Consider the following 27907-nt stretch of genomic DNA (forward strand, 5'->3'; position numbering starts at 1 on the left):
TTTGCGACACCCCCCCCCCCAAAAAAAAAAAAAAAAAAAGTAAATAAACATCAGCAGAAATAGTCTCAAAAACGTATACTTGTCTTTAGTTAATGGTAGAAAAAGACATCCAAAAAGTACCTCTGTAATGTTAATTAATTAATTTATTATTATTATTATTATTTTTTTTTTTTAAGACAAGGGCTTTAAAGCCAATATAGTGAAACATACTGAGTAGGACTTATTGGCCTACAGTGTCAAAAACTGATTACAGATGAAAAAGAATCAAAAGTTGCCATTCCATTTAGTCAGTGCAGTAAAATGATTGTAAGGTGTCACTGAGAGTGTTAGTGCTGAGACAGGGGATTAGAAGAGAGTAGACTAAATAACCCAAAAGTGTACAGAAGCAGGGGATATGTCTCTGGCTCTAGAAGCACAGCAAGGTCATACTACTTTGTGTGAAATATATGAAGGCTACTTACTCTTAGTAACCTGAATAAATACTAAGACCTGGCAATATGCTAAGAAAGATTGGGCTCATGGTCCCTCTTATATTGTCCTTAGTGGGACCACGACTCTTTAGTTATTTAATAAAGTGTAATAGTCGTCAGTGGAATGGAGGTGATAGGATCTTATTTGAAACTAAGTATACTATGATTGCTAAAGGGTCTGCCATTCGAAAACCCTTTCAATACAACCCTGGTAAATCAATAATGAAGAGGTACAGAATGAATCACACTCACCACTGTGATGTTCCCGAAAAATGATCCTTTATTGCATAGATGGTTGTAGCAGCATGTTACAGAAGGATGATATCCATAAAGCGGGGAGGGAGAGCAGCCGCTCTCAAGATGCAGGGGCACACAGATTGGTGGCAACTAGTTTGACGTCAGCCGACGCTTCTTCCGGTCAGGTGCGAAACTAGTTGCCACCCACCTGTGTGCCCCTGCGTCTAGAGAGCGGCTGCTCTCCCTCCCCGCTTAATGGATATCATCCTTCTGTAACATGCTGCTACAACCATCTGTTCAATAAAGGACCGTTTTCTTGGGAACATCACAGTGGTGAGTGCGATTCATTCTGCACCTCTTCATTATTGTTGAAGCAAGTTTGTCTACACACCAGCTGTTACTGTGTTAAAGCCGCACTGCCCATCTTCCCACACCATAGAAGCAGGTGTTCCGTATAGCAGTTCTTCCACTCACCTCCACCGACGGCTACCTTATTGCTCAACAGTGCCTGGACGCTAATTTTGTTTCTTTGCATAGTGTTCTAACAACCCTGGTAAAGCTCCATTGCTTCATCTTACGATAACACATGTTGTCATCAACAGAGTTATCCACGTGTGTGGGCAGTGGGTGGGGTTGTTTGAGGGCAAAAGCCAGTAAGGCAGGGAAAAGGCCAGTAAGGCAGAGAAAAGGCATCAAGAACTGCCCTGATGGTACAGACAACACTACCACTGTTATTGGTATTGGTGTTATGATATTGATGTTATAACTATCAATAACAATGCCGCTGATTCTTCTTGCCCACATGACCCATTCTCTAAAGATAGCAGTTACAGCAACCAAGTGCCATGCAGTACTAAGTAACATTACTTTCCATAAATCTCTGCATTGAACCTCTTATTTTCCAGAGACCATACGAGGTGCTCAGGTACACTTTGTGATATGAAGCCAAGTAGACTGTACTCTACAATGGGTTGCGTAGACAGTTAGCCATTTTTTCAGCAACTGCAACTTATTTCTTTTGCATACAAGGCCTATTCATTAGAATTCAACATTAAAGATTTATGAAGATTCATGCGTATATGTCAGCTGTGTAAATATTCTGACCCAATGCTGAAGTGCATCCTGGGTAAGGTCATCTGATCCTCTGTATATTTTTACAGGCATATATATTTAAACAGTTGGCAGTTGTTCAGTGGAAACATATGTTTTCTGCATTAAGCATAACCATAAAAGGAATGATGTGTGGAGAAATAAGGAAATAAGATATTATTCTTTGTTTCAACTTGGCAGAGAAATAGATCTCCTTATTTTTACAGACGTCTGTTTGGAGCTTCAAAAGGTTAATGAACCTGACCACAGGTTTATTCCCCAATTCTTGAGATACAGGATATATATATATATATATATATATATATATATATATATATATATATATATATATATGCTTTCTGGATGAAGCTGAGAAGCTAAGATAAATATTTTAATATTTTTGATGCATTCTAGTTCAAGACAAATAGATGGTAATACATTGTTTCAATCTTTTAGTCAATACCCAGAATTTGCTTAACAAGAATGCATTCATTAAGTGTATTACACAACATTGATCTATGATCGATTGCATTTGTAAATTCTCCAGAATGTTATTATTTTTTATTTTATACATTATGTCATTATCTGTAGTAAAAAGTTTTGTCAAGTTATTAAAAGTTTCTCAAGAACCTATGCAGTTATGTTGTGACTTGTTTGCTTATTTATGTGCAGGTCCAATACTGTGAAAAAAGTTTTTGGAGGTGTGGAAAAAATGTTTCTAAAAGTAAGAATACCTTCATAAATAAAAGTGTTAATAATACATTTTTATCAATTAACAAAATACAAAGTGCACAGATGATAAATCAAACTTAAATCAATATTTGCTGTCACCCCTCTTTACCTTCAAAACATCAGATCTTCTTGGTAGTCTCCTACACAGTTTTAAAGGAAATCAGCATGAAGGGTGTTCCAAACATCTTGGAAAACGAACCACCGATCTTTTATGGATGTAGGCTTACTCAAATCATTTTGTCTCTTTATTAATCACAGACAAACTTGATGATATTGAGATCGTTAATATCAAGAATTACAAAAAGGGGGGTCTTGTATGTCATTTAACACCATTACATGAACTCCATATTTAGAGTCAATAGTCACTTTTGTTATTTCACCTAACTCAATTATGTATAGGAAGGAAGGTTGTGTTGGTTCCACTCCTGGGTTTGGCATAAATGAATGGTCATAATGGGCTCTAAAATGAGAACCAAATATTGACCAGTATATTATGTGGACCTAGCTTAGGCAATCTAGAGATCCTCTACACACTATGTCAGTAGGCCTTGTTCAAGTTAGCCACCCTCTTGTGTGTTTGTAACAATTTCTTACCACCAGTAACAAGAGAAATAAGTACATTGAAAAAGGCAGAATGATTTGTGGCAGCCCAGAGTGAGTGCATTGTTTTGCAGTAGAGGAAAAAAACTATGGGGGACTGGGACCTGTGGCCCTATGCTAAATATGGTTGCTGTCACGCTGTTCACAATGGTACAATGGTAACCACAGGGTGTGGTGATGGCAGAAAGGAAGCAAGATAATCAAGTAACATGAAGTAGGCACAGCTTTTACCTATGTCCCAACACATTATTTCACCCAAAATGAGGGCCCAGTCTCTTTAAAAAACTTTGGTTGGAACTAAAGCAACCCATAACGTATGGTGTGAGGGGATGTCTATAACTGGTTTATATCCTGTATCTCTTCCCTGAGTTAAAATACAACTGGTTACCTCTTAGTATTTTCCAGAATGTCCCTATTCACTTTGTTTTAGCTTCAAAGCCCACTGCAGGGTGAAGGCTTATTAAAGATTTGCAGCTTAGCAGAAACTTTGCCAGAGACCTAGCCTGAAGCCCTTTAAGACCCCTTAAGGACTCAGGGTTTTTCAGTTTTTGCACTTTAATTTTTAACACCTTACCTTTAAAAAAATCATAATTCTTTCAATTATGCACCTAAAAATACATATGATGGCTTATTTTTTTTTGCGCCATCAATTCTACTTTGTAATGACATCAGTCATTTTACCAAAAAATCTACAGTGAAATGGAAAATAAAAAATCATTCTGAGACAAAATTGAAGATTAAATGCCATTTTGTAAATTTTGGGGGCCTCCGTTTCTACACAGTACATTTTTTGGTAAAAATGGCACCTTCTCTTTATTCTGTAGGTCCATACGATTAAAATGATACCCTACTTATGTAGGTTTGATTTTGTTGTACTTCTGAAAAAAATCATACCTACATGCAGGAGAATTATAATAATAAGTGTAACCTGTACGTACATAGGTGGTATACAATTTTTGTTCTCTCATAAATGTAACATACACCCAGCTGGTGTATAAGTATGTCAGGCAGAGAAGTGCCAGGACATGCTCAGAGGAGTGGCAGAGGTCGCCGAAGAATAGGGGCGCGTGGCAGCAGGAGTCACAGTGAAAGGCCTGAGCTCCCGGTATCAGCTAGCAGTCGTGTCTCGACCAGCAACCCATCTGACATCATTGATTGGTTTACTCGGTCATCCACTTCATCTCAAGTGACATATGACACCCCCAGTTAACAGTCGGTGGGTTCCTCAGACACAACCCTCAGTTGGCATTATCTGGAAGCAGTCCCTGTCCTCCAATTGCTTCTTTCCCATGCTGTTCCTTCCCCCACAGAAGTATCGTATGCTGTGGGTTCAGCTCCACTATTTAGTGAGGACGATCTACTAGAGGACAGTCAACAGCTACTGCCCAGCCAAGAATTGGAGGAGATATCCAACGCTTCCTCCACTAGGTGGTCAAGTAGTGATGAGGAGAGTGGCGTGGGAGGTGGTGTTGCAAGCATTCAGGCTCCTGAAACAGACACCGTTGAGGAACCTGAGGAGAACACCAGTGACGTGCAGACACAACTTGATGATGATGAACCGATCACACTTGGGAGCGGGGTGCAAAAGGGGCTTCATCATCATCAGGAGAAGAGGGTTGCAGGTTTCCTGTGAGGCAGCAGCTGAGCCACCTCCATGCTGTGTCATTCTGCCACTATATGGTCTCCTCATGCTGCTGCCACCAAAAGCCTGTTTCATTCTGCCAATATATGGTCCCCTAATGCTTCCAACACCTACAGGTTGTGTCATTCAGCCACTATATGGTCTCCTCATGCTGCTGCCACTTCAAGTCTGTGTCATGCCGCCGGAACATGAGCATGGGGGGTGCTGATAGGCAGGGGCTGGGACAGGCAGTCACTGGCCTCGCGGTGGACCACCAGCTCGATTTTAAGATACAAGTACAAGCTTTTTCACTGCAGCAACTTATAGCAGTATGCGCCCACTCATTTAACGGTGCAGAAGCTGAATGTTCTCCTTTCCAAGTTGCTAGTGCTGCAGTCCCTCCCATTTCAAGTGGACACTCAGTCATGCGCATGGGGGTGCGCTGAGAGGCAGGGGCTGGGACAGGTGGTAGCTGGCCTCGCGCTGGACCACCAGCTTGATTTTAAGATACAAGTACGAGTTTTTTCACTGCAGAAACTTATACACTATTGGTGCCGAAATTACCGCAGCTGCTGGCACCAGACTTGCCCTCCAATGAGTCATGAAAAAAGGATTTAAAGTTTACTCATTCCAATTACCAGGCTCTGCTCTGCGGCAGTGATTCTAATAGCGACGCCTGTAATCTGCATGACATACTGAATAACAGTATTATTTCACTAACACAGCACACCCCCTATGCGTATTACGAAAAGGTAAAGTGTTCTACACCCCTATTCTCTGTAGCCTGGAAAGAGAAATTTTTTAAATAGTGATTCACAGCAAATAAATTAGGATAGAACCAATTTTTTTCAGAAAATTTGGCGAATCGGCCGAATACAAATTTTCAAAAATTTGCTAATCTCTAATCATAATTAGAGAACAGCAATGATTGTAGCACAGAGAAAGATTCTGAGTAAATTTTCTAAAGGTTACAACAGTCACCAATCAGTAGGTGTACAGGCCTTTGCTTTGAATGACTTCAGCCCATCTGTGGCCACAGGACATCTGTCAGAACCTATAGGGTTAAAAGGTTCTGACTGGTTCTCTGTTTGCTTTTGTTGCCAGGTTACACCTAGCTGTCTAGCTGGTTAGCTGACTGCTTGATGAGAGCACCTGTGCGTTGCCTATTAAACCTGGCAGTTGGCTCTCAGTCAGTGCCTGTGAAAGACTCTTTTGCTCCAGTAGCTAGCGTGTATTCCCTGTTTCTCCTGTATAACCCGGCATCTTTGACTTTTGGCTTTCACCTCGACTTCTCTCTGGAATTAGCGACTTGGTACTTTGACTTCTCCTGGCTTTGACGCGGTTAGTTGACTCTGGACTATTGTGTGAGTCGTATTTTGTTAGTCTGTCTGTTATCCCACTGTCCCCGGACCTAGTCAGTGTCATTGTAGTTTATTATTTTGACAATTACGCCCCTCATGTATACAGGAAGGGACTGTCTTCGTGGTTACGGACCTGTCATTTAGGGCAGGTACGTAAGTAGGCAGGGATGGGGGAGCAGGTGGGATTAGTGTGTACTCCTTCTCAGCCCATAGGTGACATTTTCACAGGCCCAAAAAATCTGCATTTGCTGTCATGGAAGCTATGTCTGCTCTGGTGGAGCAAATTCAGAGTCTTACTTAGCTGGTCCAGGACTTAGCTGAGAGACTTCAGCAGCACGAGTCATCTCAGTCTGCTCATACCCAGGTTTCATCTGTTCATGTTTCAGCTCCTGTGGAGCCACAAGTTAACTTCCCGGATCGTTTTTCCGGTAACCAGAAGGCGTTCAAGACTTTTTGTGAACGTTGTAAACTGTACTTTCGCTTAAGACCCTACTCCTCTTGTTCTGAGGCCCAAAGAGTGGGGATTATAATGTACCTTTTGTAAGGAGGCCCTCAAGAGTGGGTTTTCCCTAAATCCTGATGCCCCTGAGTTATCCTCAGTGGATTCTTTATTTGCTGGTTTGGGACTTTTGTATTCAGAACCTGACAGAGCTGCGTAGTCCCAGTTGTGCATGTTAAGACAGGGATGCAGACCTGTGGAAGAATATTGTACAGACTTTAGAAAATGGTGCGTAGCCTCTAAGTGGAACACCCCAGTGTTAATTTGTCAGTTCAGACTGGGATTATCTGAAACACTAAAGGACATGTTTGTTTCGTATCCCTCTCCCGATACCCTTGACCAAGCTATAACGTTAGCAGTGCGCTTGGACAGACGTCTTCGAGAATGCAAACGGGAGTCTTCTTCTTCCCATATTTCATCTTCTTTTCCTGACTCCTCTCCTGTCTCTCTTCTTCAACCTGTGCCTGAGGATCAACCAATGCAGATAGGGTCCATCCGAACCCCAGAACAGCACAGGAGATTTCTTCAAGTCAATGGATTGTGTTTTTACTGGGGGTAGAATACACACTTCATCACCTCCTGTGTCAAGCATCTGCGTCCAAGTGGCAATCATGGAGGCCACTTGGGAACACAGGTATATCATGCCTCTCAGAGAGCCATGCCTGATAGAGTTCTTCTGGGGGGCATTTTTCCATCTGGTGTACAATCTGATTTAACGTCTAAGAGTATTGTAAAGCCTGTTTTGCAGCGGTCTCTGGCTGAACCAGCATCATGTGACACCATGGGTAATAAGAGGGTGGAGTGTATTCCTGTTGACTTGCATTCAGAGGGAAGTAGTGAGATTCGGGAGAACAACTGTGAGGACACCAATGAGTGGTGTGATTTGGAGGATGAGGATTCTTATGAGGACATTGACGGTCCATCTATATCCAATTCAAGACCTCTTTACTCTCAGATTGTGAAGTGTCTGGTGGCCCCTCCTAAAAGGGGGGGGGGGGTACTGTCAGAACCTATAGGGTTAAAAGGTTCTGACAGGTTCTTTGTTTGCTTTTCTTGCCAGGTTACACCTAGCTGTCTAGCTGGTCAGCTCACCGCTTGATGAAAGAACCTGTAAGTTGCCTATTTAACCTGGCAGTTAGCTCTCAGTCAGAACCTGTGAAAGAATATTTTTCTCCAGTAGCTAGCTTGTATTCCCTGTTTCTCCTGTCTGACCTGGCATCTTTGACTTTTGGCTTTCATCTCGACTTCTCTCTGGTATTAGCGACTTGGTACTTCGACTTCTCCTGGCTTTGACACGGTTAGTTGACTATGGACTATTGTGTGAGTGTATAGTCATATTTTGTTACTCTGTCTGTTATCCCACTGTCCCCGGACCTAGTCAGTGTCATTTTAGTTTATTATTTTGACAATTACGCCCCTAACGTAAACAGGAAGGGACTGTCTTCATGGTTTAGGGCAGGTACGTAAGTAGGCAGGGATAGGGGAATGGCCGAGATTAGTGTGCACTTCTTCCCAGCCCATATGTGACAAAATCACTAGTCTCTCACACTACTCTAATGTTATTTTGGTACTCTCTTACAGTTTCTTCCACAGTTCTGTGACTGTTGTGGGTTTCTTGGAAATAACTTTGTCACCAAGGATTTTCCAGAAGTTTTCTATTGGGTTTAGATCAGGACTCTGGGCTGACAGTTTTATTGTTTTAATGTTTTCAGTTTCAAGGAACTGCTTTACCCCTTTTGCTGTGTGACAGGGGGCATTGTCCTGCATGAAAATTGCTGGCTGATTGAGTGATGAACGCAAGGAAGGAACCATTTGTTGAAGAAGGTTCTGATACACACTTGCATTCACTCTGCCATGTAGCTGTATAAGAAGTCCAACTCATGCTGCAGAAAACATTCACCAAACCATGACACTTCCTCCTCCACCTTTCACTGACTTCTTTACACACTTTGGGTTCAGTCTTTCCCCATTTTGTTGACGAACATAATGTTTCCCATCAGACCCAAATAAATGTAACTTGCTTTCATCACTAAAATTAACTCTGGACCACTTCTTCTCTATCCACACAACATGCTCCTCAGCAAAGGTGAGTCTAGCCTTTTGATTCTTTCTGCTAATGATAGGTTTTGTCACTGCAGAGTGGGCTTTCAGTCCAAATGTTCTTAAATGTCGAGACACTGTATGACGAGACAGGTCCTTTCCCTGTTCAGTGCTGAACTGGCGAGCAATTCCAGCTGCAGTGTTGAAGCAATTACCTATGGAGATTCTCCGCATTATCCTGTACTCTTGCATTTGTCTTTCGAGGGCAAAATGCCTTCTTGGGAGACTTAAATAAGTTTGTGATGTTGAAAAGATGCAATATTCTAGAAATCACAGACCTGGAACAACCAGCTTCTCTTGCTATCCCTTTGGCCCTCATCTGGACAACCTGCTGCTGGAGGGTTTCAGTCACTTTGGAACGGCACACCTTTTTTGCAAAGTCAGTAAAAACTGGAAAGTTAGGCTGCCAGTTAAATAGGGTTTGTCAGATCATTAGGCAAATTAGCACCAGTTGCCAGATTAACACCAATAACTTGCAGATATCTGAAAGAGTTCTCTAATATTGATCAGATAAAATTTTGATTGTGCATTATCACAATGCACAAAAACAGTATCCCCAAGGAATCTGCTTGGCTACATCTGTATTTTTTAAAAGAAACAATGCAATGTATTCTGTGCTTTTAAAATTATTCTAGACATGGGCTTCATTGGTTATCTGTTCATGATAAACATTTTTTAACAAAGGCATGCAAGCTTCTAATATGGCAATTTAAATGCATGCTTTATATAAAATTCTATAATGACACAGTTTAGTTGTCAAACATTTGGGCCAGTTGGTAGACATTCTGATCACTTGTCATCTTGATTTAATGCAATGCCAATCACATTCACATTCAACAGTTAACAATTTCCTCTTTGGGATTGTTTGGCTAAACAGAATCCTACTGAGGCAATTGCTTTTTTTGTTTGGTTGGATCTTGAAATCTAAAATTCTCTTCATCTTGGAGTTGTGAATGGTTTTCTGTATCCCTGAGCTGAGCCTGTTGTGGACGATGTATTTCTGCATATCTGATATAAGACATCTGCTTATAGCCAATGCACAGTGTAGCAGACAGACAGATAAGATTGTCCCTTGTGTATTGCATAATGTGCATGCAAACACATAAACAGATTAGGGATTCTGAAAGCTCCATAATATATTTCAGCAAAAACTTAGAATTTTGCTAATTTTATTATTTAAATACATTTCTATGTGTTCTCCATGCATTGTAGGATTGCAGTATCAGAACTCATGTGATAACAGATACTTACACAGACAGAGTAGTAGGAGAAAGGGATTGGAAACAGGAAATGTTACTTGTGCCGTTTAGCATCTGTGGAAATCTGGGTGATAATTATTATGAAGCCTATGATGAAGAAGGGACCTAGAAGTGCTTATGTATGGGTGGATTTAGGTTGGAGACCAAATGCTATCCAGAACACAATACAAACATGAATATGATAGCATTGAGACAGACTCTGCCCTCACACCCTGTTATGGATATTGCGCATGAAAAGGATTTACTGCATTTTTTTTTTTGCCAGCAGATCTGTAGAAAGTTGCAAGAAGTCCAAAAGTTTGTACAGATTTTGTTGCATATTTGTATCTTGCTGTGGATATTTGTTGGATTTGAAAACATATTTTTCATGTGTTTTCCTTTGATATATTTCCTAATCTAAGCCTTCTTCTTCATAGTCTATTTTGCCTTCATAGCCAGACCTCAAGCACAGTATCCTCTCCTGATCAACTGTTTTCTTTATGGGCACTCCTCTCCCTTGGTCTCATGGCATTTTAAAGGGCCAGTACTGCCAAAAACATCTTGTCATCCTCCTATCATCAGTGGCCCATTGCTCTAGGCAAACAAATAAAGTTCAATGGATTCTAAAACTTTCTGTTATATTTGACATCCACCTGTTCACCTGGTCTATTGTCTGTCTCTTGCATTTGACTGAATGCCTCTGGCCCTGACCTGTGCCATTCTGACCTTGTTGTCTGCCCACTGACTTGGTACCACATATGAGTCTCTCCAGTCTAATCACATATCAGTTGTGTCTAACAGAGACTACTCTACTGGCATGGGGATTTCCTGTAAGAAACTTGACTCCTCCTTGCTAGGGTTAAAGGCAAGTAACTCAAGCTCTTAGACTCTGCTGTTTGGTTGACCCATGTCACATCCATTGGCAAGTCAAAGGAACTGCATTGTCTCCAGTAGGCCTTGAAAAATACTATGGGGGGGGGGGGGAATTAATGATACATTATTATTATTATTATTATTATTATTAATATATTACAATGAATTATATTTACATAAAACTATATATGTATATATATATATATATATATATATATATATATATATATATCATTATTATTGAAGAAATCGATTCCATGCGGCCATAGCCTCTTAATGAATCTGCCGAATGCTACAGCTGCTGGAACTTTACTAAGACTGGTTTGTATAACAAGTGACTTACGTGTGACTTACTTGTGAAAAATAGCATACATGGCTTGTGCCACATTTATTATGAATTTTTGCCTCTTTTAGAAACATTTTCCCCTTGCCTTATAAGCGGCTTGGCTTAGATGACAAGGGAGCCGGCTTTAGTAAAAGGATGTGGCCTAAGATGTGAAACTATGCACCAGAATTCTGGTGCAACATTTTGACTCAGTTTAAGCCAACTATTAGTTGGTCTAAACGTAGACTAAACGATATATTAAACAGCCAAATACACTTTGATAGATCTGGCATATTCTCAGATTGTCTAGTCTAAATTTAGACTACAAAGTTAAACAATTTTAGAAAATGTGGCCCATTGCATTTAATTGTGTAAGAAATGGAGGATAATATAAAAAAAAAAAAACGTGGGACCTAAGGAAAGGACAACAAACTGTCACAATTTTCAGACATGTTGTTGTTGGTGGAAAATTTGGGTACACATATTCTGGAAAAAATTAAGACCTTTTCCCATTTTGGGTATTTTACAGGATTAACTATAAACTGGGAAACATCATATGAATGACTGTTGAACCTCAATCCAGGTTATCTAGATTTAAAATTAAGAATCTACATACATAAAACTCAATGTGTGTATGTCCGTGTTTATGTATATGTTCATGTGTATGTGTGTATGTATGTATGTGTGTATTAGAGATGAGCAAATTTTTGAAAAATTCTATTCCGTCGATTCGCCAAGTTTTCCGAAAAAATTTGTATGGTACAATTTTATTCTCGGCGAATCTCTATTAAAAATGGCTATTCCTGACCTACAGAGGCCTTTGCCTTAGGGTGTGTGCTGGGTTAGTGAAATAATACTGTTATTCAGTATGACATGCAGATTAGAGGCGTCCCAATTAGAATCACTGTCGCAGAGCAGCACAATGACATAGCATGGAGATGGCATCAGTATGAGGAGAAAATATAGTGGTTGAATGAAACAGTGAGGAGGTGGCGGTAGCATGAGGAGATCATATAGTGCCTGAATGACAAGTATAGAGGTGGCAGCAGCATGAGGAGACCATATAGTGGCTGAATGACCCAGCCTGGGGGTGGCAACAGCCCAACAAGACCATAGGGAATCACAATTTTAACATTTAAATTGAAGATTTCAAATAGATGAACGTAAAAAGTACCAGCAGCACGAGGAGACCACATGGCGGTACGGTACAGTGACACAGCCTGGAGGTGGCGGAAGCATGATGAGATCATATACTGGCTGAAGGACACAGCCTGGAGTTGGCGTCAGCAAGAGGAGACCATATAGTGGCTGACTGACACAGCCTGGAGTTGGTGGCAGCATGAGGAGACCATATAGTGGCTGAAGAACCATATAGTGGCTGTGCGGTACAGTGACACACCCTGGAGGTGGCGGAAGCATAAATAGACTATATAATGGCTGAATGGCACAGCCTGGAGTTGGTGGCAGCATGAGGATACCATATAGTAGCTGAAGGACCATATAGTGGCCGTGCGGTACTGCGACACAGCCTGGAGGTGGCGGAAGCATGAGGAGATCATGTACTGGCTGAAGGACACAGCCTGGAGTTGGCAGCAGCAAGAGAAGAACATAAGTGGCTGATTGAAACAGCATGGAGGTGGCGGAATCATGAGGAGACCATATAGTGGCTGAATGAAACAGCCCGGAGGTGGCGGAAGCATAAGTAGACCACATAATGGCTGAATGGCACAGCCTGGAGTTGGTGGCAGCATGAGGATACCATATAGTAGCTGAAAGACCATATAGTGGCCGTGCGGTACAGAGACACAGCCTGGAGGTGGCGGAAGCATGAGGAGATCATATACTGGCTGAAGGACACAGCCTGGAGATGGCAGCAGCAAGAGGAGAACATACAGTGGCTGATTGAAACAGCCTGGAGGTGGCGGAATCGTGAGGAGACCATATAGTGGCTGAATGGCACAGCTTGAAGTTGGTGGCAGCAAGAGGAGACCATAAAGTGGATGAATGGCACAGCCTGGAGTTGGCAGAAGCAAGATGAGACCATATAGTGGCTGAATGACACAGGCTAGAGGTGACAAAATCATGAGGAGACCATATAGTGGCTGATTGGCACAGCCTGGAATTGGCAGCAGTATGAAGAGACAATATAGTGGCTGAATGGCACAGCCTGGAGTTGGAGTTAGCAAGAGGATAACATATTGTGGCTGAATGACACACCCTGGAGTTGGCGGCAGCATGAAGAGACCATATAGTGTCTATATGACACAGCCTGGAGTTGGTGGAAGCATAGGGAAACCATATAGTAGGTGAATGACACAGCCTGGAGTTGATGGCAGCATGAGGATACCATATAGTGGCTGAAGGACCATATAGTGGATGTGCAGTACAGTGAAACAGCCTGGAGGTGGCGGAAGTATGAGGAGTTCATATACTGGCTGAAGGACACAGCCTGGAGTTGGTGGCAGCAAAAGGAGAGCATACAGTGGCTGAATGAAACAGCCCGGAGGTGGCGGAAGCATGAGTAGACCATATAATGGCTGAATGGCACAGCCTGGAGTTGGTGACAGCAAGATGAGACCATATAGTGGCTGAATGACATAGCCTGGAGGTGGCGGAATCATGAGGAGACCATATACTGGCTGAATGGCACAGCCTGGAGTTGGCGGCAGCAAGAGGAGACCCTATAGTGGCTGAATGACATAGACTAGAGGAGACCATATAGTGGCTGAATGGCCCAGCCTGGAATTGGCAGCAGAATGAAGAGACAATATAGTGGCTGAATGGCACAGCCTGGAGTTGGCGTTAACAAGAGGATAACATATAGTGGCTGAATGACACAGCCTGGAGTTGGCGGCAGCATGAAGAGACCATATAGTGTCTATATGACACAGCCTGGAGTTGGTGGAAGCATAAGGAGACCATATAGTGGCTGAATGACACAGCCTGGAGTTGGCAGCAGCAAGAGGAGAACATATAGTGGCTGAATGGCACAGCTTAGAGTTGGTGGCAGCAAGAGGAGACCATAAAGTGGATGAATTGCACAACCGGGAGTTGGCGGCAGCAAGACGAGACCATATAGTGGCTGAATGAAAGAAATCGTGAGGAGACCATATAGTGGCTGAATGGCACAGCTTGGAGTTGGTGGCAGCAAGAGGAGACCATAAAGTGGATGAATTGCACAACCTGGAGTTGGCGGCAGCAAGACAAAACCATATAGTGGCTGAATGACACAGCCTGTAAGTGGCAGAATCGTGAGGAGACAGTGTAGCGGCTGAATGGCACAGCCTGGAATTGGCGTCAGCAGGAAGAGACCATATAGTGGCTGAATGGCAGAGCCTGGAGTAGGCGTCAACAAGAGGAGAGCATACAGTGGCTGAATGAAACAGCCCGGAGGTGGCGGAAGCATGAGTAGACCATATAATGGCTGAATGGCACAGCCTGGAGTTGGTGGCAGCAAGAGGAGACCATATAGTGGCTGAATGACATAGCCTGGAGGTGGCAGAATCATGAGGAGACCATATAGTGGCCGAATGGCACAGCCTGGAGTTGACGGCAGCAAGAGGAGACCCTATAGTGGCTGAATGACACAGCCTAGAGGTGACGAAATCATGAGGAGACCATATGGTGGCTGAATGGCACAGCCTGGAATTGGCAGCAGGATGAAGAGACAATATAGTGGCTGAATGGCACAGCCTGGAGTTGGTGTTAACAAGAGGATAACATATAGTGGCTGAATGACACAGCCTGGAGTTGGCGGCAGCATGAAGAGACCATATAGTGGCTGAATAGCACAGCTTAGAGTTGGTGGCAGCAAGAGGAGACCATAAAGTGGATGAATTGCACAACCTGAAGTGGGCGGCAGCAAGACGAGACCATATAGTGGCTGAATGAAACAAATCGTGAGGAGACCATATAGTGGCTGAATGGCACAGCATGGAGTTGGTGGCAGCAAGAGGAGACCATAAAGTGGATGAATTGCACAACCTGGAGTTGGCAGCAGCAAGACGAGACCATATAGTGGCTCAATGACACAGCCTGTAGGTGGCAGAATCGTGAGGAAACCATATAGTGGCTGAATGGCACAGCTTGGAGTTGGTAGCAGCAAGAGGAGACCATAAAGTGGCTGAATGGCACAGCCTGGAGTTGGCGGCAGCAAGAGGAGACCACATAGTGGCTGAATGACACAGCCTGGAGGTGACAAAATCATGAGGAGACAGTGTAGTTTCTGAATGGCACAGCCTGGAATTGGCGTCAGCATGAAGAGACCATATAGTGGCTGAATGGCACAGCCTGAAGTAGGCGTCAACAAGAGGGTAACATATAGTGGCTGAATGACACAGCCTGGAGTTGGCGGCAGCATGAAGAGACCATATAGTGGCTGAATGACACAGCCTAGAGTTGGTGGCAGCATAAGGAGACCATATAGTGGCTGAATGACACAGCCTGGAGTTGGCGGCAGCAGGAGGAGACCATATAGTGGCTGAATCAATGACAACAAACCCCGGGAGGTAACAGGGTAATAATAGTAACAACAATTTTAGGGGAAACCCCAAAAGGGGTACCCTAATCTAGAAACCCCCCCCCCAAAAAGTGTATATTAAAATATAACTTTTATTATTTTTACTTCTAAAACAGGTTGCATATAGAATGATTGTATTAGAACACAAATGTGTATAGGTACAACACTGATTAAAAATACAAGTTCTAGCACATCTATGTTATCTACAGGAGAGAAACTTTCCCTATTTCCACCTAAAAACCCTGGGAAATGGCAGTGTTTGTAGGTGGAAATAGGGAGAGGTTCCTGTGTGGGGCCTCCCTTTTTAGGGTGAGTAACATATGCCAAGAAGGGAATTAATAATGTGAGAGTAGGACCTTGCATTGGAAGTTTTTACCCACACCTGTTACAATGGACCATACATTGTTCCCTTGCACCTTTTAGAGATCTTTGCATCACATCAATACCTGGTTGTGTAAGTAGCACATGGTGTATTTTGCACACCTTTCCTTTTGTTTGATTTCAAAACAATTATGGGTACATATATTTTATCCCAAGAAAAGTTAAGTTTTAGCTATTGCATATCCTCAATACTTACTTGTGGTCTGATGCAGAGGAGCAGCACTATCCATATTTGTGAAGTGTTGGTGTGGAACCATGGTCAATCTACACGGATGCATCAATCATTGGTGGGTGGAAATACTGGCTGATCCATGCCTGATTCATCTTCATAAAGAACAATAAATATAGGAAAAACAGTCCAACTAGGCTGGGGATGAAGGTGAAAATATAAGAATGTAAAAGAGACTAAGAGGAATAAAAGAGAGTAAGAATGAAGTAAAGAGATGGTGTCCAATGATAAAATAATATTTGCACAGCAGGGCCCTTGTCTCAGACTGTCAATAAATAAAGATGCTATAAAATAAGATAAAAGATTAATGCAAAAATATTCATACAGTATTTCTCATATAAGAATGTTCATGCAATACTAGGTGCTACCCCTTGGGACAGGTCAGGGAAAATAGGACATTCGGCAATTTAGGCAATTAAAATGCTCCTGGTGCTGGAGTTAGTATAGTCTTTCCACAATTAAAAGTCACTTGATATGGTCATTGTTTTATCTGCAAAGACAGCTACGTGTCTGGATTGTAATAATATCAGTTGAAGGTATTTGGTGGCAGAATTTTTGCAGAGCTGGAAGCCCCCTTTTTTGAGCCCACTTTACCCTGTCGGCACAGGGCTAGGTGTAAGCGGTCTCAAAGCTGGAGGTTTACTGTTGTATAATCGGTTGCTCTGTTTAATAGCCTCAGAACCTCGCTACCACCGACAGCGCGGGGACCAATGTGCGGGGTTCTGAGCGCAATGATGTTAGACACAATAACACAAAGAGTTCACAATTTGTAATCCTTCGGAACCTCGCTAGTGCCCGGCAGCGAGGGGACAAGTGCGTGGGGTTCCGAATGAGCTGTGATGTGGCACCATGTGCTTCTTACCGGCTTCTTTGCTGTAGCTAGCCACTGGAGCGGGGGATGGTTCCTGATGAGTTTTGGAATCTGTGCAGAAGATTCCTAGGTTCAAAGTCCTCCTTTGTGTCCACAAGTAGGGGTGAGGGTAAGGGTTTTCTCGGGCTAGACGCATTTCAGGGAGCCTTGTCCCCTTTTTCAATAGCAGTGAGAACTGAATGTCTTAGAGACAAAAAAAGCCCCCCATTTTGTGCCGGTAGCAAGGGTCCAATAAGGTGGAGAGCTATAAGTCATCCCGCTGCCGAATGGTAACAAGTCAGCAGTCACTACGCAAGCAACTGAGCATGCATTGTGCCATTTGTGCAAGTGACTAGGAGGGACTCCCTGCCTCCATCTCCACTGCATACTGCCACGGTGTGTCTGGGTCCTCTGTCTCACCTTCCTCATAACCCTCTAGCTCCTCTAGCTGCTCCTCCTGTCAGATGACTAGAAAAACTGCCCATTTTGTGAAACCTTAACTGTGCTCCTCCCCCTCCTCCAGTTCATCCCCCACAGGGCTCATGTGGCCGTGAGATGTAGGAGCCACGTCTCCAGTGCCCTTACCAGCCATTGTTTCCAACACATGTTGTAGGAAATGAAGCAGTGGAATGATGTTGTTCATCCCGTAATCCTGGCAACTGACTAATAATATGGCTTCCTCAAAGGGCCTGAGCAAATGGCAGGTGTCACGTATGAGCTGCCACTGGTTCACATTGAAGTTACACAGGGGAGTATCCTTATCTACTTGGATCATCAAGAAATCGGTGATGGTTTTTCTCTCGGTCCAGCATATGGAGGGTGGAATTCCAACATGTGGAAACGTTGCAAATCAGACTATGTTGAGGGATACTGTTCTGATGCTGCAGCTCAAGGAGGGTGTGCTTTGCGGTGTATGAATGGCTGAAGTGCATGCAAAGTTTCCTTCCCATTGTTAGGATGTCTTGCAAATGGGGGAACACTTCAGAAAATGCTTGACAACCAGATTGAACACATGTGCCATGCAGGCCACATAGCTCAGGCTTCCTTGTCGCAGCGCAAACAAGATGTTCTTCTCATTGTCGGTCACCATGGTTCCCATATCCAGTTTTAGTGGAGTAAGCCCTGATTCAATTTCTTGATGAATTACTTTTAGCATTTCCTGCACTGTGTGACTAATTTCGCCAAGGCAAACCATGTGAAGATCATAGTGACAACGCCGTGCCCTGCACACATGGTATGCTGGAGGGGCACTGAGAATTGTCCGTGCCGTGGAGGCTGAGGAAACGGTGGAGGATGAGGAGGCAGAGTCACACACTGTCACAGAACCAACGGCCTAAGAGCGTGGAGGCAAAAGCAGTGTGAACAGTCCAAGTTGCTGTTGTGGCTGTGCAGGAACCACATTCACCCAGTGGGCCGTAAAGGACATGTATTGTCCCTGACCTTAGTTACAGTTCCACACGTCGGCGCTGCTGTGCACTTTGGTACACACCGACAGGCTCAAGGACTGGCCCACCTTATGTACCACAAAATAGGGCTTCCTTTTTCACAAATAAATGACAGCTTGGGACTCTCCACCTCGGCTCGGCACAAGCCATCAGTTCTCCGAAAGGTGCAGAGTCCCCACTTGAAAAGGGAGGGACTGCAGCACCAGCAACTTAGACAGGAGCAAATTCAGCTTCTGTGCCGTAGGATGAGTGGGCGCATACTGTTGTCTCTTGGGCATGGCTTCGCCGGTGGATTGCTGGTGGAATGACTGACTCAAAGTAGGAGGAGCAGGAGCATCTGGAGCAACAGAAGATGGGTATGACACACAGCTCCCTTCGACTGAGTTGGTGGAGCAGTGATGAAATGGCTTTAATAGGAATTATATTTCTTCCACAGTTTCTATTTGTATTTAAGATCTATTTTAATTGTGTGTGTGTGTGGGGGGGGGGATATTAACAGTATCCTTAATAAATTAATGTTGGGAAGGAGGAGATCTAGATTAAAATATTATAACTTAACTGCACAACAGGACAGGGGTGATCTTGCACTCACAGGGGTGGTCAATCACTGTTTACAGATCAATGAGATTAAAAGAGAGGGTATATCCGAAGCACAAGTAGCAGAAGATTTGGGTGGAAATATGAAGGTAAATTTGCATATTCTACATATTCACCTAAAATCTAAGTACCATATCCATTTGGGATATCAAGAGATTGGGAGAGTTTTTGTGTACCCAGGATATTACATTTTGGAAAACAAAAGAAATACATACGATAGAGAATATTGTGCATGGTCCAGGGTGGGGGGAAATTTCAGAACTTTATCAAAAATTTCAACTTTCTGATAAATAAACATATAGATTTTGTGTGTAATGAATAGTTTGGGAAAAAATATATGGGGGGAGAATTATCAATGTCGGTGTGAGGTAGAAATCATTTAAACCATGTCAGTGCTTTCTATGTTTTGCATGTCTGTGCAAAATTTATCAACCGTGTGCAAGCTTGTTTATAAACATAGACATTCCTTCATGTTTCTAACATCTGACACATTGGTACGTGCACTCCCCGGTGTTCTATATTTGCACAAATCTATTGCCTTTGGGTAAAGTTTTAATGTCTAAAGAAAACATGTTCAATAGTAAATTAGTGTGTGAAGCATTTTTCTTACTACAGTACACGAGCACATAGAGAACATCGGAAAGTATTCTATCAAAAAAGACGCACAAAAAAAACGCAAATTTTTTTGCGCAAAAAAATACACAAGAAAAAGGGGTAAACTCAATGATAAATGTTCCCCATGGTGTATATAATATACAGAATGCTTGGTCAGGAAGAAAATCAGTCAGTACCATCATAGATGGAAAAGAGCTTTGGGTGATACTAAAGAGATCAATTGGGAGGCCAATGTTAAAATGCTAACCATTTTACTATAAATTGCACCTATAGACTGATCCAATTTAAGTTGCTGCATGGGTGCTGCAACTCCCAACTGAGCTTTAAAAGGAACAGCTACTACAACTTTGAAGAATTTACAGTACAGTATATCAATGTTTTAGACATCGTTGTCAATGTAATACTTTCTTCAGTTCTTTACTTTTGGATTGAAAAGTGTTGTAAGTTCTGTTATGTCTTTTTCTGCATTAATTCATTTTCTTGTTTATATTCCCGCAGGAGCTGGAAAAAGATAAAGAAGAACGTTGAAGAACATAGATACATCCATTGGTTTAAGGTGAACTGAAAAGAGCCACTTTGCCATTTGTACTGAGATTTTAGAAAGTATTTTGTTGCCTTTTTGTTATGGCCTTTTTTAATAAAATAATGTGCAAAGTTCAAATTAAATTATTATTTTTTATTTGTAAGTATCTAGAGAAGTTCATCTCTTTTTGCCACCTGACATTTGAGACATTTGATCAATTATTGGAAAACTTACGGCCAAGCTTGACATTTACCAACACTGTGATGAGGAAGTAGATGTCTGCGGAGGAAAGACTGCTCATCACCTTGCAGTGAGTTTGTTCTGTTATCCTTATTAATTTTGATACTTCTCTGTCTAAATGTAGGTAGTGTTTTTACTCATTTTTGTCACCTAAATTGCTCCCTTTAAGAGACCCCTCCCTTGTAAGCTTAAAGGGGTACTCGGCCCATAGACATCGTATTCCCTATCCAAAGAATAGGGGATAAAATGTCTGATAGAGGGGATCCCACAGCTGGTACCCCCGCAATCTATGTGCAGCACCCGGCATTCAATTAGAACGCTGTGTATGGCGCTGGGGGCTTGTGACGTCATGCCCCGCCCCCTCAATGCAAGTCTATGGGAGGGGGCATTCCTCCCATAGACTTGAATTGAGGGGGTGGGACGTGACATCACAAGAGGGCGCTGACTCTAAGCATTCGGAACAAAGGTCCAAATGCTAAGCAGCGGAGTACCCCTTTAAAGGGGTTATTCTGGCATCAGTGCATAGTGATAGGAACCATATGTACAAATAAGAAAAACACACTTACCAGCAGGAGATGCCTTGCAATTTCTTTTATTGGTATCTTCTGAAGTCTTGCATCCACAAGGTACATAAACATGAATAGAACATCCCCGAAGTGCAGTGTGCAGAGCAGAAAAGCAGCCTGGACATCTCACCTGGATGACATCTCCAGCCGGTGAGTGCGTTTTTGCATCTTTATACATATCGTTCATGTCAGAGACTTCTACTTAAATCACACCACTCATCTAACCCCGTTGTCAGCTTACCACTATTGTTGCCCAAGTGAGTGCCTACGAGACGTGGGCAGTGTTAAGTGTTTACTAACTTTCCTTGGTTAGTAATAGGAGCCATGATCCCAAAATTGTGGAGCATGACCATTGAAGTCTTGAAGCCCCCTCCTAAAGGCACTGACCGGAGGTTTAAAACAGACAGATGAGTAATTGTTAATTTGTTGTTTTGAGATATATATATATATATATATATATATATATATATATATATATATACATATATTTTTTTTTTTTTTTACAAAGGACAATTCTTAATTATATTTTATATTTTATGCAAATCAACTTTAATATGTTTCATTTTAGGCTCATTTTAAAGTAGTTCACTTCAAAGTTATATATTGTGTTTTTTTTCTTTACTTAATCTGGCACCCTTTGTAGCCTACGGTCATGTCTTTGCTAACCAAAGAAACTTGGCTACAGGTTACTACAGGCTTTCAAAGTGTGGCAAACTTTCCCAACTACCTGTGCACAATCAATGAAAAACATTCAAGGGTGCACCAACCACTGTATTCAGGACCACTCTACTATATAATATAAAAAGATGTTTGTGTGGTCCTGATGGCAGTAGCTTATATGCATTACAAAATTGTTGCTATTGATGATGGTGCCTATGATAGCGCTTGCACATTGGAATATCAACAGAGGCACCATTCTCATTGCTCATGGCTGTGTGAAATCCATCTAAAGCATGAGACCCAGTGTAATATGATTCAATGGCACAGGATCTTGTGCAGGAAATTGATTTCACACAGTAGTAGGGAGTGGAGAGAACAGCATCTCTTTTGAAGCATTTAGGCACCACAAAGAATATTTAGAGGAATAAATATTGTCCACGTTGCTGCACAATAGTAATTTATCATTACATCATGTTGTTTAGCTAACCATTTATTAAATAGGGTAAGTTAATTTACATTTTATTTAATTAAATACAGCAGGATAAAGGCCCACCAAAGTTAAAGGGGTACTCCACCCCTAGACATCGTATCCCCTATCCAAAGGATGTCTTATCCTGGCGCTGGGAGCCCCCACGATCTTTCCTGCAGCCCCTCGAGTCATAAGCTGTACGGAGAAAGTTCTATATGTATTTCTTTTCTGTCACGCCCACAGTGCTCTCTGCTGACACCTCTGTCCATGTCAGGAACTGTCCAGAGCAAGAGAAAATCCTCATAGCAAACATATGCAGCTCTGGACAGTTCCTAAAATGGACAGAGGTGTCAGCAGAGAGCACTGTGGTTGTGACAGAAATCCCAAAGGAAAATAATTCCCTCTGTAGTATACAGCCTGGAAAGTACTGGAAGGATTAAGAATTTTTTTATAGAAGTAATTTACAAATCTGCTTAACTTTCTGGCACCAGTTGATTTCTTTTATTTTTTTAAGTTTTCCACTGGAGTACCCCTTTAACCCTTTAAGGACTCAGCCCATTTGAGCATTGAGGACGCAGACAATTTTAATTTTACATTTTTGTTTTTTCCTCCTCGCCTTCAAAAAATCAGAGCTCTTTTAGATTTTCATCCACAGACTAGTATGAGGGCTTGTTTTGTGCTTGACCAGTTGTCCGTTGTAATGCCATCACTCACTTTACCATAAAATGTATGGCACAACCAAAAATATACTATTTGTGTGCTGAAATTAAAAAGAAAACTGCAATTTTGCTAATTTTGGAAGGTTTTGTTTTCACGCCGTACAATTTACGGTAAAAATGACGTGTTCTTTATTCTTTGGGTCAATATGATTAAAATTATACCCATGATAACATACTTTTCTACTACTGTTTCACTTAAAAAAATTGCAAACTTTTTAACCAAATTAGTACGTTTAAAATCCCCCTATTTTGAAGACCTATAACTTTTTCATTTTTCCGTATAAGCGGCAGTATGAGGGCTAATTTTTTATAAATTTTTTTGGAATAAAATGTTATAAAAAAGCAGCTATTTTGGACTTTTTCTTTTTACGTTCAAGCCGTTCACCGTACGGTATCATTAACATTTTATTTTAATAGATCAGATATTTACACACGCGGGGATACCAAATATGTATATAAAATATTTTTTTAACACTTTTTGGGGGTGAAGTAGGGAAAATGGGACAATTTAAGTTTTTATTGGGGGAGGGTTTTTTTCTAATTTATTTTACTTTATTTTTTTTTACTTTTTTTTACTTTTATTATTACACTTTAATAGTCCCCATAGGGGACTTTTTATAGCAATCATTCGATTGCTAATACTGTTCAGTGCTATGTATAGGACATAACACTGATCAGGGTTATCGGTCATCTTCTGCTTTGATCTGCGGGAAGGCAGATCAGAGCAGAAGACGCCGGGAAGGCAGTGGAGGCAGGTGAGGGGACCTCCATCTGCTGCACTGGATGATCGGATCGCTGCGGCAGCGCTGCGGGCAATCCGATCATCCATTTTAATGACCGTGATGCTGCAGATGCCGTGATCTGTATTGATCACAGCATCTGAGGGGTTAATGGCAGACATCCGCAGGATCGCTGATGTCCGCCATTACGGGTGGGGACCTGCCGCGCATGATCTGGGCATCGTTCCGATGCTCGCGGTTATGCTTAGAACGTAAATGTACGTCCTGGTGCGTTAAGTACCACCTCACCAGGACGTACATTTATGTCCTGCGTCGTTAATGGTGCTCCATTTATATTTCATCATATATTTACATTCCTGAAAGTTTATATATTACTGTAAACATTTTTTAGAATCAGTAATGCAAACAAAAATGCAAATGCAAACAAAAATGGCAACATCCATGCACACATGGCATTTGTTATGGGGATTTTTTCCCCACTATAGGAGTATATAGGAGGAAAAATGCCGCAATTTCTTGAAGAAAAAAAAGAAGAAAAAAAAAGAAGAACACCCTACCCAGAGCATAAGATTTTGAAAAAAACTGTCAGCCACCGAGCCTAAAAACAACACCATGCCACTAGGATGAAAAAATGCAAAAAAGTTGTAAGGAGATATTCCCATATTGACTCCTAGCTAGACTTCATAGCTTTTTTGGCACAAAAAATAGCATTCGAGTATGCCGTGTTTTTGGGCATTTATTGGTGTGTCTGTTTCCAACCTAAAACAGATAATCATATTTGCTGTGCCTTTTTTTTTTTTTTCTTTTTTTTTTTTTAACATTACGCGTGCAAAGGGCAAATATTTTCCAAACATTTATTTATAGGTGTATGGCCACAGTGAAGACATTGACAACGCAATACATGGTCCGGTTTTCCCATCACACTGTGGCGTTATCCCAAAATGAGGAGCTTGCAGTGTGGAGACCACCTCCTCTTTTCTGCATAACTGTACGGGTTATAATATACTGTATTTAAAGGCTTTTTCCATCTTTACTAGATGGGTTAAAGACTGTTCGACCACAGTAGACATCCATTTGTTGACTCTACTTTCATCATAATCTATTCCACCAAGGATGACCTCTACACACTCTTTAAAAATGTTGCTAGCTTCATCTCCACTGGAAGTGCTCTTTGCCTTGTGCTGCTGCTCCTCTATGGTGCTCAGGCGATGGTGTAGGTGTAAAGGCAGCAGATGGTTGTTCTTCAGCTGTGTCCCTCTCTTCAGCAGCCTCTTCTCCGTACACACGGCTGTACATTCCCCAGCTTCCTGTATTATTGTTCTGCTGTCACTCTATGGAGGAGGAGCCGGGAGGTGTGCTGCAGTCACTGGATGGAGATATTACAGGCCTTAAATCACATTCTTATTGACTGTTTGCAATAGGAACCAGCAGGATATTAAAGTACACCATTTGACCTATAAGAACTATTGTATAGGATCAGTACAAGGTAGGTACAAAACAAGATGATTATATAATGGTGAGTCTATGCTTTAAATATGTAAAAATTGTAGCAATCAAGGCATTAAAAACTAAAAAAAAAATCTAAACTCTATTTTTGCTTCAGGAGTACAATACAACTTTTCTGACTGAATACAGCAAGATAGATCCATCAGACTCATGGATCAGTTATGCTGAGAAAATGACAAAGGACTATTCAATAATATAGAGAAAAAATTTAATTTCAGGACCTTAACCTTTAACTTAATCCCTTATATAGATATGAATTCCAAGGCACATTTAATGCTCCTTGGCTTTTTCTTCCTTAGCTTTATTTATATATATATTTATTTATTTTATTTTATTTTTTTAAAGGAAACTGATAAGCAGATGGAAAATGTCTGTTTATAAGTTTAATAGGACCAGCGTGGTAAAGGCATGAAAGATTTTCCTGCTAGCTGCTAACAAATCTAGAAAAGGCAGACAACACGATTCTATTAGCTTTGGGCAGAATTGAAGAGAGAAATGATTTTGATGTGGACATGAAAGCAATTTCCCATCATATCATATTAGCAATCTATTGTATTAGTTTTTATTTGCTCTGCAACAGAGAACCCGTCTCGGCCTATTCTGGAACAAAAAATAATGGAAATGGTTGAGGTTGTGGGATGAACAGTTTTCTCCAAATAAACTTTGTTGGGATATTTTCCCAGAAATTTAACATTTAGAAAATTTGAGAATTTTTTTTTTTTTTTTGATGCTAGGACTGATCCTTTTAAATAAATACATTTTTACACCAGAAAACTTATATTGGTTGTATATTGCTTGGAGCAACCACCAATGTTTGGCAATAATGGTCTAATTTCTTACACACATATTAGGATTTTGCTTACTTGACAATGGGAGGGCCAGATCAATATGTGTTTTTTGACTTAACCTTTCAAAAGGTTACAATAAGCCTTCTTTGCTTAATCAATAACAAAGGGGAACATTTTGAAAGCTAATAAGGCAAGCAATATTACTGTACACCTGGTTGTAACTTTTGCAAAAACGTCACCATAAAAAATAATCAATATCATTCTAAGTAGGTAGACTATACCTGTTAAACTTTGGCTTCTGTTTTAACCACTGACATTACTTTTTATGCCATTTTTTTAAATGATTGATTCTTTAAAATTAATAACTCTGCTAAATTAATGTCTGGAGTTGCCACCACTGCCAGCGCTACATCCCTCAGTACTATTTTATGTATTTGGGAGTCTAGTGCATATATTTTATAAGTGCAACTTCTTCTCCTTAAACACTTTAGCACAGATGTTTAAAACTTCTAAAGGGGCACAACCTTTCCATCTTAAACATTTCACCCTATGTCTAATGTCTCAGATGCCATCAAGAAATATCTAGGCATCTGACTACTTCGCCACTACCTATATGACTTGGTGGGGTGAGCTAACAATGGGAAATCCCAAGCACTTTCCCCAGAGTCCCATGCAAATATACGCTGCTTTCCACTGCACATGCAGTGGAATTCTGTGACGTGACAGATCAAAGGAGCCATCAGCTCCTTAACCCCTTAAGGACCGGGGGGGGTTCCGTTTTTGCATTTTCGTTTTTTGCTCCTTGCCTTTAAAAAATCATAACTCTTTCAATTTTGCACCTAAAAATCCATATGATGGCTTATTTTTTGTGCCACCAATTCTACTTTGTAATGGCGTCAGTCATTTTGCCCAAAAATCTACGGTGAAACAGAAAAAAAAATCATTGTGAGACAAAATTTTAAAAAAATACCGTTTTGTAGCTTTTGGGGGCTTCCGTTTCTACTTACAGCATGGGGAGGTGAGCTTTTATTTGTGAGGGAAACCTCACCTACCTACAGGAGCACTTACCTACTCTCAAGGGTGTACCAGTCTACCTTAAGGGAATGGGCTTTTATCAACCCACAGGGGGACACCTGTTTACCTATGGGGGAAACTATTCTACCCACAGAGGGGCACCTGTCTACCTATATTGAGGAACTTATCTATCCACAGGGAACATAAGTCTACCAACTGGAGTAGGCATTTATTTAGTTAAGAAGGATAAATATGAACCTACAGAGGGCACCTGTCCACCTACTAATGTATCTACCAGGGAATGTATCTTTTTGCAAGAGGGCACCAAGAGGGCACCAAATAAAAAAAGCAAGGGCCCCATGCAAGGCTCCACCGCTGGTCACACTTCTACCATGCCCCAATTTCACCCAATCCCTCCACCACCCCTAACTAAAATATATATATATATATATATATATATATATATATATATATATATATATGTAGATAGATATATATATATATATATATATATATATATATATATATATATATATACATATATATATATATATATATATATATATATATATATATATAGTGCCCATATAGCAGTTGATACCAGCTGTACAGAGATCTGTATACACTATACAATAAGTGATTATATACAGGACTATATGGCAGTAGATATAAGCTGTACACAGGATCTGTATACCATAGAATTGATTACAGTTACATCTAGGGACTCTCAATTACGTATTTTCTTATTGTCTGCATCCTCTTCCCTTCTCTTCTCTGTCCAGATCAGACTGCCATGTCGATCTCTTACCATCTGCATGACAAGCATGCTAGACTCTGCATTTTTCCAGTGCCCTCCCCTCCTCTACACAATCTACCCATTTATAGGCCCACAAATTGTAAT

The sequence above is a fragment of the Hyla sarda genome, chromosome 6 (assembly GCF_029499605.1).
Source record: "Hyla sarda isolate aHylSar1 chromosome 6, aHylSar1.hap1, whole genome shotgun sequence".
NCBI lineage: Eukaryota > Metazoa > Chordata > Amphibia > Anura > Hylidae > Hyla > Hyla sarda.